This window comes from Sinocyclocheilus grahami, unplaced genomic scaffold (genome assembly GCF_001515645.1).
Source record: "Sinocyclocheilus grahami isolate Dianchi unplaced genomic scaffold, SAMN03320097.WGS_v1.1 scaffold1184.1, whole genome shotgun sequence".
Lineage (NCBI taxonomy): Eukaryota > Metazoa > Chordata > Actinopteri > Cypriniformes > Cyprinidae > Sinocyclocheilus > Sinocyclocheilus grahami.
Window position 1 is genome coordinate 198,713 of NW_015506363.1, and position 15,271 is coordinate 213,983.

General features: G+C 38.7%; 1 protein-coding gene and 1 long non-coding RNA gene across 2 annotated transcripts in view; one reads left to right on the plus strand and one right to left on the minus strand.

The window, feature by feature from the left end:
• gse1b (Gse1 coiled-coil protein b) overlaps window positions 1-15,271 on the minus strand; it is a 264,508-nt gene that overhangs the window by 152,394 nt on the left and 96,843 nt on the right. The gene's annotated exons all lie outside the window — the stretch shown is intronic.
• Window positions 10,096-12,595, plus strand: LOC107567725 (uncharacterized). The gene is made up of 3 exons (XR_001606672.1): window positions 10,096-10,207; window positions 10,939-10,951; window positions 12,347-12,595. It is a non-coding gene; the product is annotated as an uncharacterized lncRNA (long non-coding RNA).

Here is a 15,271-nt window from a genome sequence, read left to right on the forward strand (position 1 = left end):
ATATTATAATTCAATAGATAAATTCTTCCCATAAAACTAACTATATGTCTACAAACTAACCCTACCACAAAATAAAATATTTTGAATTTTATAATTTAAGTAATATTTTTTTATCATTATTTTTTTTTCTTCCATTAAAGAAGTCCCTGGATGTCCTCAAAGAGTGTCTGTCATTTTAAGTTTTGTTTGATATTAGTCTTTCTTCTTCTTCTTCTTATTTAAACCAGTGAGAAAGTGGCGGATAGCGATTGAGCAAGTGATTGACGTATACAGTTGTGGTCAGAATTGTTGGCACCTGTCACAGTGAGGCTCTGTGAGTAGAGACGTTTATTATGTAAATTACTCTTACTTTGACATGGGACTGTGAACAAACATACATAAATACACTTCCCACATCTGTTTTGATTGTTGAACACCAGTTAACACAGATATGTTTGTGTCACTGATCATGTGTATTATTTAGTGTTGTTCTGAAATTTTTTCCTCAGTTTAAAATTTAAAGATTCTTAAAGTCACCATGAAATCAAAATGGAAAATCCTTATTTTTTTAATGGAATACTGTAGTGTTTATTACAAATAATTTATCCGTGCACTTCATTATTATTTTTTAATTAATGTGCCCTCGTAATCTTTAATCAAAAACGTTAACCTCCCCTCCCCCTCAAAACGACTCCTCTTCTCTTCCGGTCACGAGCTATGGCGCAAGGGCGGAGCTAGTGACGTGAGGGGTAAATGCTGGGATAAACGACAGGGGGAAAAGCTGAAGCTGATGCTTCACTTTATAGCACTGACACCAGTCATGAGGGGGGACGTTACCTCTAAACATTGAAAAGATATTAGGATATTATGACAACATTACTCTTAGGACATCGCAAACTAATTTTTTTCATGAATATGACTTAAAGGGGTCATTATGATGCTGTTAAAAAGAACATTATTTTGTGTATTTGGTGTAATGAAATATGTTTATGCGGTTTAAGGTTAAAAAAATACATTATTTTCCACATACTGTACATTATTGTTTCTCCTCTATGCCCCACCTTTCTGAAACGCGTTGATTTTTACAAAGCTCATCGGACTGAAAAAGTGAGGTGTGCTGTGATTGGCTTTAAGTCCAGTGCGTTTGTGATTGGCCGAATACCTCAAGCGTGTGACGGAAATGTTATGCCCCTTACCACATTGTGATGATGCCCCGTCAGGCCGGAGCGATGATTCAAAAACATGAAAACCCATTATAAATGAGGCATTCGTTGTATCCAGTGGGGACATAATTATGGATTATAATGCTTTATACTGTCTTTTTACGCGTTGCGTTGCATCGCACGGCGTAAACATAAAACCATGTCTGCATTTGTGATCGGAGAAATGACAAACAACAAGCCCTACTCTACACTGCCCAAAAAACTTGCTTTAAATATATAAAATATAAAAACTCTTTAAATATAAAAAAACTTACTTACAGTCTTTGAGTCAGAACAGCCGGCATTGTAGTCTACTCTACCAGGATCAGTAAACAGTCCTCCATAAAATGTGCTGCACACATCTGAATATTTGGGTTGAAGTGTTCTGGAACAGTGTTGTATCCGGAGGGCTTGCGGCAACCACATGTGACGACCCCGGGCTGGACTCCGCTTCGTCCATGGTGAAAGCCGATCCGGCGATCCACAGTGCAAAGTTGTAGTACTGGTATTTCCTCAGCAACCAGCATGGATTAGCTCCAGGCATGACGAAGCAGATGTCGTCCTCTTTTGGAAGGCCAAACAAAGTAGTTTCGCTTTCACAACGAAACACACAGCGCATTCACAACATGGCGGCAGCAACAATATTACAGCCAGAATAAAAGTTATGCCTTCTTTCTTTGTGTGAACATTTGGGCGGCGTTATGCAAATCTTCCCACATAGTGATGTAGATATGTGGGGGCGTGTTAGAACGAGACATTTTAGGTAGGTGTGGCTGACTCTTAACTTTTATAAAGAATATCTCTTTGGATTTGAGACTTTAGTCTTTGCAACTTTACAGATCTTCTTTATGCACCAAGAGCTTGTAACACTCCAAAGAGAAAGGAAAAATTGAAATCGCATCATATGACCCCTTTAACCTGATGGAGGATGCGCTCAGTCATTCAGGCAGTCTCTCGTCATCGTCGTCGCCATCCTTAATAAATAAAACATTTATTCATGCTTGGGTGTCAGCTGTGAATCCTGTGGAGAGAAATCCCCCACCACTAACTGCAAACTGGCATTCAGATCTGCCAGGTTTGCAACGCCCCACCTTCCAACGATCCAATCAATTCCCGAAGGACGAAATCAAGTCCCGCCCTCTCATTTCAGATGCCGTTTCACTCGGATATACGTCACAGTAGAGAAGAAAAGACAATCGCAACTTCCGTTTCATGCCGACTTTAAATTTCACTCTGTTGATTTATGTATTGTGTTGTGTTGTGTTAAGAAGTAAAACATGACCGCTAATGTTTATTGTTGCTATAAAACAACTTACATATTGTAAATAGTCATTCTTACATACTGGAGCATTTTCCCATCCCAAACAGACAAAACCCGGTAAATGCCAAGTAGGTATAACTGCAGACCGGAGATCTCCAAAATGGGCGTGAACTCCAAAAGTGGGCAGAACCTCCAAAATAGGGCGGGGTCTACTCGCGCAAAGACTTTCACCATTGGCTCTGGCTCCAGCCAATTGTTATTGACTTACATTCCAAAATTAAACTTTATAAATGTAACATTGTTTCTAGTTCATCTAAAATAAATATGCTATATAAGTAAATATTCTCAGTGAGAGCAGAGCCCAAAACTTGTGGCCAGTGGTGTTCGGACTGGAGTTTGAACCTCTGTTTAATGATATAAACGGGAATCACCCACGAGCTCTCCCGCCAGCCGTCCCAGCGCAACGCAGGGGAAAGATTTCACGCTATCATTTTGTTCTAAGCAATGGGGGCGTCCCAGGGCTCGAAATTCGCGGGGTAGTGACACTGGGTGTAACTAAAAAGGTGCCATTGTCCAGTGAGTTCCGGTTAGGGAGTTACAGAACGATCTCATATCGCATAATCTTATTAACTGTTTATCTCCTGAACTGCAACTTTCTTTACCACAATCCCGCCGAGGTGAATTTCACTGGTTAAGGTTAGGGTCAGGTGGGGTAGGTTTAGGGGTTAGTATATTTTGTAGCATAATGTAGGAAATCAACGCTTTAATTGACACAACCAATCAAATCTTTAGAATCAGCTGTGGGGCGGAGTTTGCACTGAAGTGGATTGGGGGGGAAATTGCGCATGCGTGTCATGTGCCTGTCTGTCAATGGGAGGAAGCCACACACTATTTTGGAGCTCCCACCCCATTTTGGAGATCTCCGGGCTGCAGTTATACCCTTCTCGTAAATGCCACCATTTTGAAGATCTCATTCCCGCCAATGGATGGCACAGTTCATTGTTCTCATGTATGAGGGGGAGGTTGGTGATATGTTTAATTCTTGGTTGAGCATTGTTAAGCATTAATAATGAATTGAGTTTGTTTTGTTCCAAATTTCTATGTATTTTGTATTATTATATCAGTTTACAGCACCCTTGGTAAATACGAACAAAGAAGGCTGTGAAAATAAATCTGCATTGTTTATTCATTTGATCTTTCATTCAAAAATATAAAAAAATCTAACCTTTAATTTAAGTAAATAATAAATAAATAAAGGGGGGGAATATCACATTATGAAATAAATATTTTTCTTTAATACACAATGGCCACAATTACTGGTGCCATTAGAAATTTGTATGAGTAAAATATCTCTAATGTATATTCCCACTCATATTTGCATTTTTTAGCACACCAGGGTGACTATGAACATGAAATTATCCAGCCATTACTTTTGTATTTCACAGGAGTATACATATGAGTTAACACAAAGCCAAATTCCCTTAATCATCCATCACAATGAGAAAAACCAAAGAATATAGGCTAGTTCTGATGTGCAGCAAAAGATTGTTGAGCTTCAAAAATTATGAAAGTGTCTGTAAGAAAATAGCTAAAGTGCTGAAAATTCCCGTTTCCACCATCTGGCCAATAATTACGAATCTGCCTGAAAGAGGACATACATATATACATACATCAAAGAGCACCTACATCACCACATATTGTTTGGGAGGGTTTCAAGAAACAAAAAAATCAAGAAAATCTTCTCTATATATCTTAAACTTATATCCAAAAACAAACTCCAGCATATTCAGCTGTCACACACTACTGGAACTTCAAACGGGACTAGCTTCTATGGTTAGTAGGGATGGGCGATATCTTATCGTTTGCGATATACCGGTTAAAATTCTCCCCACGATAAGAATTAGTCTTCCCGCGATAATAACGATAAAGTCTAGTTGTTGACATATTTCTGTGTGCGACTGTGCGGAGCGACATCGCGGAAGGCGGACGTGAAATTGAGGAGGAGTAGCCTAGATCACTAAATGAGGAGCTCGCGCTCCTTTTACAATCTGTAACTGGTTTGGTTAGGGCTGTACAGTGCACAAAAAATCGGTCTGAATAAATGTACTACAGTAGCACGTGTGCGATACAGTTTTGCATGTGTATGAGCCTGTTAACAAACCTGTTGTCCAACAAAGATATAATTTATTGACATGCTTTTTCTCAAAATTTACTTAATAACATAGTTACTTACCTCCATACGTCATCTGCCCGGAACTGCTTCCGTGTACAACAGTGAGCGCAAGCTACATTAAAGTGATTATTACGTTTTGAATATGGATATTTTTCTTACAAAAATGCATCGATTCGCTACAGAAGGCCTTTGTTCACTCCCCGGAGCCATGTGAGATACTTTTTATTTAACTTCTTTTGGACTGATGCATGCAACACCCGCTGAGTGCCATGAAACAGCTTGAAAGATCAAAGACAATTTTTAATATGACTCTGACTGGTTTCGTCTGAAAGAAGAAAGCCATATACACCTAGGATGACTTGAGGGTGAGTAATTTATGGGCTAATTTTCCTTTTTGGGTGAACTAACCCTTTAAGGGAGCTATTTTGGTCTCTTAAATTTATTAAGGTGAAATGGTTTCTAAGGACTTTGTAGCAACACTTAAGGGAACGCTTAAATAATTAAGGGGAATACTTGATGGCAGCCTTAAGGTTCCTTAAGTTGACCCTTAGGATTTTTTCTTGCAACCCAAGTTTCACTAAGGGCTCCCTTAACCTTATAACTAAGGGATTTCTTAGCATAAGAGCTTTCATGCCACTGGGCCCAGGTGATCACAAGTGGTCAAACAAGATAGATTGCTATGTGCACCAGGTGGTTTCATAAGTCTCAGTTGTGTTGTGAGCAAGACGAGGGTCTCTGGTTATGTGACTATATTCACTACTTAATACCTCAGTTCGAAAGTGTAAAAATGAAAAAAAAAATGAAGAAAAAAAACAAACATGTTTGAGAATGTCACCATTCTCAAAATCACTCCAAGACACTGAAACATCTCCTCTCAAGTACATTAGATAATGAATATTTAATTTTACTTCAAACTATTTTATAACAAACATACTGACTCAATTGTTCTTCCCATGCAGGAGCTGCCGGAAAGGATGATGTGCCATTTGATCCTTAAATTCTCTACACAGAGACACATTACACAAAACCAATCAAATGTTAGCTAGATTTAGCAAATATAAGCTGGCGAGCTAGCCAATAATTGTTAATATGGGAAGCGCTAGTGCTGTGGTGTCTTCAGAAAATATATTAGAAAGACATCAAAACCTACACTGTGTCAATTAAATACAGCAAAAACAGTTAGTTAAACTGTTGTGCACAGGCGGACATATTTTTGCAGAAGCGAGGTAACTAAAACAAGGATAGTCACAATTTTAGAAAGGGAATTGAGTCGTAGTGTATTAAAAGAAAATGTAGTGTACATTTAGCAACAAGGACTGCTTATACTTGCTAGACAGAAAATTAGCTCGTTCTCATATTAACCTGTGCTTTGTTGTTTTACCATTAGCTCAAATTTACACAGAAGAGACCCCTTCATTTGAGTTAAAAAAAGAACAACTCTGAAATATGCCTCATGACCCCCTGCTGGAATATTAGGCAAACACACATTGCTCCACTCTGATTAATAAAGGTCAATTAGCAATTATACTTTCCAAATTTAATCAGCCCCCTGAGCCGGCACTCACTCTCTCACCCTCTCTCTCACTCTCTAATTTTGTCATGTTTCTTCCTGTGGAGATTCATACTGACGTGCTAAAAGAAGAATAAACCTTTAAAACATGAAGCAGTAAACACACACACATACACATAAGCACATGGCCCTCATGGCTGTGGTGGCCCTCTGATAGCCGCTGTCCCTCATTAATCAGGAAGTGTCTGCTGCGTGCTGCATTCTTCCACGGGCTTTCAACTTCACCGCTAATTGCAATTAATCACCAGGAGAAGCAGATGCTTGCAACAAAGACTGCTGGGAGGAACGTGTATGTGCGTGTGCATGATAAAGCTGTCACAGGGGCTGCTGGGTGTCTGTAGTCTGAGGGTGGTTGCTATGACCCTCTCATCAGGACAACAAGCTTCTGTTGGATGTGGGTGACGTGACACTGAGCGCTCATGAAACCCAGAGCAAATCAAAGAGGAGGATAATCTGATTGAAACATGTCTTGTTATCCGACCTGGTATCATTCTTTTCAGCCTGATGAATTCCATTAGAAGAAACATAAACAGAGTACAGTGTTTCTCATGGATGCACATGATGATATAATACAGAATTACTTTTTTTTTACTTATATTTAAATGTTATTCCTATCCTTTTATCTCTATGTCTCTCTTTCCTTCATTGTGCTGTCTCTCTCGATTTCCTCATCTCTGTCTCTCTTTCCTTCACGCTGTCTGACTCTGTTTTGACAGTCTGTATTACAGCTCATGACAGGCATTTAGCACACACACTTCCTCACTATGTCATACTCCTGGTCAAGATAAACACTAAATAGTGTAAAGAAACACTATCACACACCTTTATACACACACAAAACTGTGTGTGCAGATTTTAAAACACGATTTTATGCTGCTTCTGAAGGGTACTACTAAATGTAAAAATAGGATCTTTAAATAAAATAAGAACTATTTAAACTGATCATCCTTTTCAATAGTATACATACCCTGGCTCTTAATGCATCAAGTTGCATTCCTGGGCATCAGTGAATGTTTGCACATTAATTATTAACATTTTGCAGATTCTTCAAGGCGTGTAAATTTATGACCACAACTGTACATATTTAGTAGACATCGAACTTATAGTGTGTCCTCATTTACATAGACAATTAAATGTGTGTGTGTGTGTGTGTCCATGTTAATGTAGACAACAACAGATCTGACCATTTGATTAAGAATATTTATAGCACAGCATTTGTTATACTGGATTCTGACTGTTTTATAGGGATTTTTTTTTTTGGTGTGGCTCAAATGTTACCTGCTGGTGTCTCTGGGTGACTGAAACATGATTTCACAAATGATCAATTATATAGAATATATTAATCATACCTATCTATTAATCAGAATACTGTAAGAAATCCAGGGTTGGGGAGTAACGGAATACATGTAACGGCGTTACGTAATCAGGATACACAAATCTAGTAACTGTAATCCATTACAGTTACATCAAAAAGCAAAGTAATCAGATTACAGTTACATTTTGTAAAAAGTGGGAATACTATCAGGATTACATTTGTTTAATTTAAAATTAAATAAGTGATTATTTTGACATAACGCTATATATTTAGCTCTGCTTCATCATAGTTCCTGGTAGAGCCCTGCACGTACGGGCCTTAAATATTCTACAGCTTAAGTGTCCGACAGCTTATCAGAATTACCGGCCTGAGCCCGTCTTTTTTTCCCCTTCTCCCAAAACGGCTTATACTACTGTTTCAGCTATTTCATTAAAATAGTTCAGTTTTGTATGTAATGGCAAAGTGATTATATTTTGTTTCGTTTTTTTATTAAGTTAATTTAGAAAACGTTTGTTCGTTACAAGTTTTTATTTTTTAAAGTAACAACCAAGCGGCCAGCGGCAGACAGTGGGCTGATCATAGCCTATGTTTGATCAATTTAGCCTTCTCAAATCATCACAACTTGCCTAAAATAAAATCTATATGCCTAGATATAAAACAGTTCAAGCATATAACAATGTTTAAATTTTAAACCTAGATGTGCGCTATATCCAATAGTTTGCGTGGAGAGTGCAAAGCGTGCTTTACAGGACATGGAGGCATCAACGCAATCACTTGCATTTTTTTTCAGTGGATACGCCGCCATTTTTGCTCGTAAAGATAAGAGTAATACATCATTCGGAACTGTAAAGGGTCTTCTTTTATTTGTGTGCACTCATAATATCAACAAAACATTGTGCTTTTATAAAATAAAGAAAACAAACATGATGCGCTTTCTGTCGTTTCATCTTGAACAGGAGCGCTTCACAAATATTTACCAAAACTCAGCGAATACATGTCTCACAGACATGATAAATATATCTATAGAAAGCTTTAAATTACTACTTAACGAAATAAAACAAATCGAAAGCAAAAACTCTTTAATTATAATCGTAAAACCATAAAGATGCACTTCTCTCTAAAGGCGGTATAATGAGGAGATGGCGAGTCAGGATCGACAACTTCATCCTTGCGACACCGACTCAGAAAACAGTTTATTAGTAAATAATTAAAATATCTCCTTACTATTCCCCCCTGACACATTCATGGTAATTACTTTTGCTGGGGCTTTGCGGCAAGATTTAGCCTATTGCGTGCATTTGAATGCAGATCTCTTCAGCTGCGCTGACTGCACGCATGCTACTGCTGCTGGACACTAAACACAGTCGAGCCGCTCTTGACAGTCGTGGTAGCACGGTCTCGTGTTGTTTCCACCAGCGAGGCCATTTTTTTTCATCACTTGATGGATGTCTAAAATATAAAAATAAGGAGAAGCCTAAGACAGGCCCGAGGCCCGGCCCACGTCTGAACTATGACATGAAAATTGGCCTGAAGCCGGGCCCTAGGGGCGTAAAAAAGTTTGGGCCCGGGCTGAAATGCAGGGCTTTAGTTCCTGGTTCTGTTGACACATGTTGACTCACGTGAGCCGCCTGAGGCCATTTTTTTTCATCACTTGATGGATGTCTAAAATATAAAAATAAGGAGAAGCCTAAGACAGGCCCGAGGCCCGGCCCACGTCTGAACTATGACATGAAAATTGGCCTGAAGCCGGGCCCTAGGGGCGTAAAAAAGTTTGGGCCCGGGCTGAAATGCAGGGCTTTAGTTCCTGGTTCTGTTGACACATGTTGACTCACGTGAGCCGCCTGCGGGTGCGTGCGCAATTAACACCCGTCTACAATTATTCTCCTCAAAAGCAGGATGAATTTGTGCAAAGTGCTTGCCATGAAGATACAAGATGGCAACCGTTATGGCAGACATCTTTACAAGCTTCTTTCACTTTTGGTAACTAATTTTCCAAATGTGTTTTTGAGTTTGCTTTATACAGTTCAACAGTTGTATGCTTCTTAATTATCTGGAGTTTTCACAGATATTTTTTATCTGTCCATTTTTATGGCTGTTGTACCAAATTGTTTTAAGACAACCACTATTATTTTAATAGCACTTACTCCAGTCATTTCCAGATGTTTAGAGAGACTTGTTAAGACCTATATTCAACAAAACATTCCATCTACATTGGATCCACTAAAGTTTAATATATCGACTGATGATGCAATCTCAACAGCAATTCACATTGCACTCTCACATTTAGAGAAAAAGGATTCCTATGTTAGATTTCTATTTATATATTACTGTTCGGCTTTTAATAATGTTATTCCATCAAAACTTACAGACAAATTGAGTGCACTTGGACTGCACACCTCTTTTTGCAAATGGATCATGGATTTCTTTACAGGCAGACCACAGTCTGTCAGTTTTGAGAACATCACCTGTAAGACATTAATCATTAACACCTATCACCTATCAGAGCAATTCCATCATTAAATTTGTTAATGATACCACTGTCATAGGCTTCATCAGTGGTGACGACAAGACAAAATACAGGAGCGAGGTGCCACGGTGCAGAAAAAGTAACTTAACTTTGAACATCAGGATAGTTGTGGATATTAGAAGGCTTGCTACAGGACAGCACCACAAGCCACTTCGTATATATGTTACAGTGATGGAAAAGGTAGGGTCTTATACATTTCTTGGTGTTTATATCAGTGAGGACTTGTCATGGTCATTCAACACCACCAAAAATAGTCAAAAAGACACCACAGGGATTGCAGAAATTAGTAAGCTTTTGGTGTAACCTTTACTCTGTGAATTTGACAACAATTGAACGAAATCTATAATCTTTATGATAGTCTGGTCACTAGGTATTACTCAAGTCCTTCCTTCATTTTTCCACAAAATTGTATCTTGCACCCAGATCACTATAAAAATGAATAGCACACCTCTAACACATTAAATGGTGCGGATTAGGGCTGATCTGACGTCTGTGGCAGTGAAAGTTCAGACTGAAGGATGGAATGAATACTGAGAAAGGGAGCAGAAGTCATGAATAACTGAGAGAGAACAGTAGGTGAAACAAGAGGGTGTGTCACACTCTCTTCACCACCTTCCCATCAAACATTAATGCAACAGACGAATGGCACAACACGCACACAAATATTCTTTGTGAACAAAAAATGTATAAATAAATATTATTTTTAAAGTACCTAGGAGCATGTAAACTATGGTACATTAATATGGCAACCTTCCAATACAATATGCAATCAAAGAAGGCTATTTTACAGTAAAAACAAATAGGTTATAAATGTTTTGCATTATATGTTTTTTAATCTTTCATTTTAATCTGTCTGTGAATGCACTCTTTTACACCTGCTGATATGACCTTTGGTGTCCTTTAACCTATAGGACAACTGCACAGGTCAGTGGTGAAGACAAAATAACTCTCTTGGGCAGTGTTGCCAGATTGGATGGACGATTTCCAGCCCAAAAGCTCACAAAAACCCGCCCAAAACTTTAACTGTCAAAATAATGTTATAGAATATGTAAATCAAGGTTGATAAGGGCCATTTTCATAAATTTGCAGGTAAACGGATCAAATCGGGGTGAATAGCCTACATTAAAGAGAATTAGGCTACCGAACATGAATAAAATATGCAAGCAGACACTATCAAAACGGCAATCATGAAATTAACCGATACCCTCGAAACAACACATGCATGATTTTCAATGTCAGCAGTCAGAACAATCCAGTTTAAATGCAAAAAGTGCCCAACATAAGTGATAGGAAAAAGCTATTAATTAGCAGGTATTTCACACTCGTTCATGCGCACACCATGAGAGTCAACTCAAAACGGTGTCATTCATTGATACTTAATTATAATCTGACAATTAAAAAAATATCAACAACAATAATGCGCTTTCCTTCGTGTCGCTCTATAATTTTACACAGAACTAGAGGAAGCCTCTTGTTAAGTTCATATTGTAGAACATGATACAGAACTTTGCACAATCAAAACTAATCAAGTCTAGCAGTTTTCAAGGATTTATCAATCTGGATGTTTAAAATATAAAAGAGTTTCGGTTATGATTAATTCAAATGTGCTCTGATTTCGGAGTTGCAGTGATAGAGCCTTCGTGTCATCTCACTCCACAATAATTCACTTTTGAGAGTTGAGTCACTCTCCCACTCTTTAACTTATATTTAGGCATTGTGATTACTTGAATATACAGTCACTACATTCAAAATCAGATACGTTATAACTTATCTCGCTAAAAACTTGTCACTCATGAATCATAATGACGGTCTGCTGCGCCCTCGTGATTAGCGCGGCTGTCAACGTTTACATCAGCACCAACGCCTCTGCTGTGTGTGTGTGTGTAGTAACGTTATGATGACTGATTGGATGCAGTATACATACTTGGGCTTGTTTTGTTAAACAATTAGCCTATGCCATTTATATTGAAAACCGCCAAACTGACCCCAAACCAGCCCAAATTTTGTTCACCCGCCCAAGCCAATTTTTACCCGCACAATCAAATTCAAAACAGCCCAATTGGGCAGGAACCCAACCAATCTGGCAACACTGCTCTTGGGCCTGCTGGTCTGAGGAAAAATTAATTCTCAAAGTGTAAAACCATAATATCCCTGAAGTTTGAAGACTTTATATCCTCCTATTCAGTGATAATTTTATGAGTTTAAAGTCTAAAATCACTGTTGTTTTACTGAGTGACATATAAACTAAAACTTATTGAGTGAATTTTTAAAGTATGTTTTTGATGTTTGTTATGTGATGCTATGTTTTTTTCTTCCCAGTTGTCTACTGTATGTAGCAACCGCACACTGGTAGTGCAGTGAAGCAAGTATTTGAAAAATGCTCTTGACATCAATGAGATATATTAGTTCATCGCTTCGTTGAAACAAAGCCGGCAATCCTAGTCTATATCTGACAGTACGTGTGTGTGTTCAGAGTTATTGCATCACGGACCACTTACGGCACCATCCATAAAACCCTCTAACCCCTTCTGTCTTACCAGAAGGAAGTTTAGAGAGAAATAAAATCAAATTACCATCTCTCTTGTTGTGTCGGGCTAAGATGAAGTTTTAACCTGAATGAAAGAAGGTAAATAAGCAGGAAAAGCCCTTGACAGGCTGCCAGCTCCACAGCTATGAGCTTCATCTTTTATTCATGTGAGGGAGGTAAAGCGTTCCACTTCTGAAACCAAACCACTTAACCCCTTAAGAGCACAACTTTGAACTGGTTGATAAATTATTAACATCAGTGTTTATTAGTCTGGCAGACAAAGGAGTTTGTTTTTCTGTTTTCTTGTTCTGTTCATGTCTGTGTTTCTAGTTAGCTTTGTAGGTTGTTAATGAGTTCTGGGGTGTATTCCAGAAAGCAAGGTTAACTTACCGTCACATATACCCTGAACTCTCGGTTGATTAACCCAAACCTGGCTTACGTGAGGTATGCTGGTTCCAAAAACGCGTCCAGGAGTAAGTTCAGTCAACTCCGAGTATGTTCCTGGTTAACACTCAAGACATTCTCAACAGAGCCACGAATCGACGAAACGGACTCTAACCCCTTGTCCAAATACCCACACTTGCGGTCTTGGCCACTTGAGAGCGCGTGCGCGCGACAGGAAGTAAGTGTGCAAGTCTGTCCCATGTCTTCAAAATGCCAAAGTGCAGTGCCCTTAATGGATACTAAATCCACACTATCTCGAATACCGCTCCAGAGCGCTATTCAAGGCTAAGTGTATCCAATCATGCATCATGTTCTGGAAATATTTTTGCCGAGATCTCGCAAGAGGTCACGGAAACCTTTCCAATGTAAGTTAAATATTAATATAATAATTAGATATTACAAATAATTTGGTAGAAAAACAGTGTTTTTACTTTTATTGGTGCAAAGATGAGTTGTGGTGATTTTTATTTTGTACAACATTTGCAACTGCTTTTTATCATTTAATTAGAAGCACCAAAAATTAAAATTATATCATGTTATAGGGACTACTGAACAGACATTTAGAAGTTGATTTTAAAATGCAAAGTATTTCAAATTAAAATTAAAATAAAGCTGTGTAAACACTTGCAGTTTTACAACACTACAAGTGTGTCCCATCAGGAAATGAAAAGTTCGACACACACTTGTGGTCTTCACACCCACTTGAAGACTTCGGCCAACACAGGAAATACGTCATTTAAGTAATCAAGTGGTCAAGTGCAAAGACTGCAAGTGTGGGTATTTGGACAAAGCCTAAGAAAAAGCACACCATACTATTCTTTCTTCTTCTTTTGTTCAATGGTCATTTAGATACTGCATATCGCCACCTAATTGATGGTTGTGCAATTAAATTATTTTTTTCATTTAATCACTGAGAAAAATAATTATATTGTTTGTTTGATGCTAATTATATAATAAGAAATATCACATATGTATTTTTATTATAGAAATACAGTACATTATAGAAAATGCATATCCATGATGTGTGAGAAGACAATACAATATAATAAATATATTAGAATAAAATAAACATTACCTAACTATATAACTATTATATATGACAATAAAATAAATATAATAACATATTAGAATATTACCTTATATTACTTATAATAGTGTTTTATAATTAACATATCATACAACTATCTATCTATCTATATAGTATATACCTCAACCCATCCCTTTCTCTCTTTGGCTCTAGCACGTCGCGACACCAGACACCACGTGATGTCAAGTCAGCCGACTGGTCCAGATATTTAGCCTGATAGATATTTGATTGGTGTTGGCGAGGCATGGCGATGTGTCAGCGAGGCTCTTTGATGCGTTGTTGAGTAGTTCACACATAAAGATTGCCGAGCGCTGATCACCCACTGATTTTGACCTGTCGACGAGCTCGTTAAATTGCAAATCGGGCTTAAAATCCTGTAGTGTGAAATAGGCATTCGTTTTCCTCTTGCTCTTGGTCTGGGGGGTATTCCAGGAAGCAGGTTATGTGACATACCCGGGAATGTTTAAGGGCAAGTAAGCAGATAAACTCAGCTTTCGGTTCCAAAAACGGAGCTAACTCTCAGGGTATGTAAGTAGACATAGCAACTTACTCTCTGAACATAACCTGCTCTGGAGTAGGTTATGTTTTAGGGTTAGTTTACTTCAGAGCTATCAGCGCATATGTGACTTAAGAGACTGGGTGTGCCAGATTGCGCACAATATTATATATGATTACAATATAGTTATCAAATATACTATATATATATATATATTAGTTGAATGTCAATTATAAAGCACTATTATAAGTAATATATAAGGTAATTGTAACAGGGCTGACGAGACGTGAGACGTGCGGATCCATATGCAAAGCTTTAGGGCACTGAGGCAGGACTGGTGCAGCAGAGAACCACGGCAGAACCGGCAGCTCAGGTGGAGAGGAAGACCACCACAGCAAAACAGACAGGACCGAAGATCCCCCTGGCGGAGCAGAAGACCACCAGAACAGGACAGTAGACCACCACGGCGGAGCAGAGGACCACCAGAGCCAGACAGTAGACCACCACGGCAGAGCAGATGACCCCCAGAGCCAGACAGTAGACCACCACGGCAGAGCAGAGGACCCCCAGAGACAGACAGTAGACCACCACGGCGGGGCAGAGGACCACCAGAGCCAGACAGCAGACCACCACGGCGGAGCCGGCAGAGCAGAAGACCACCACGGCGGAGCAGAAGACCAACACGGCAGA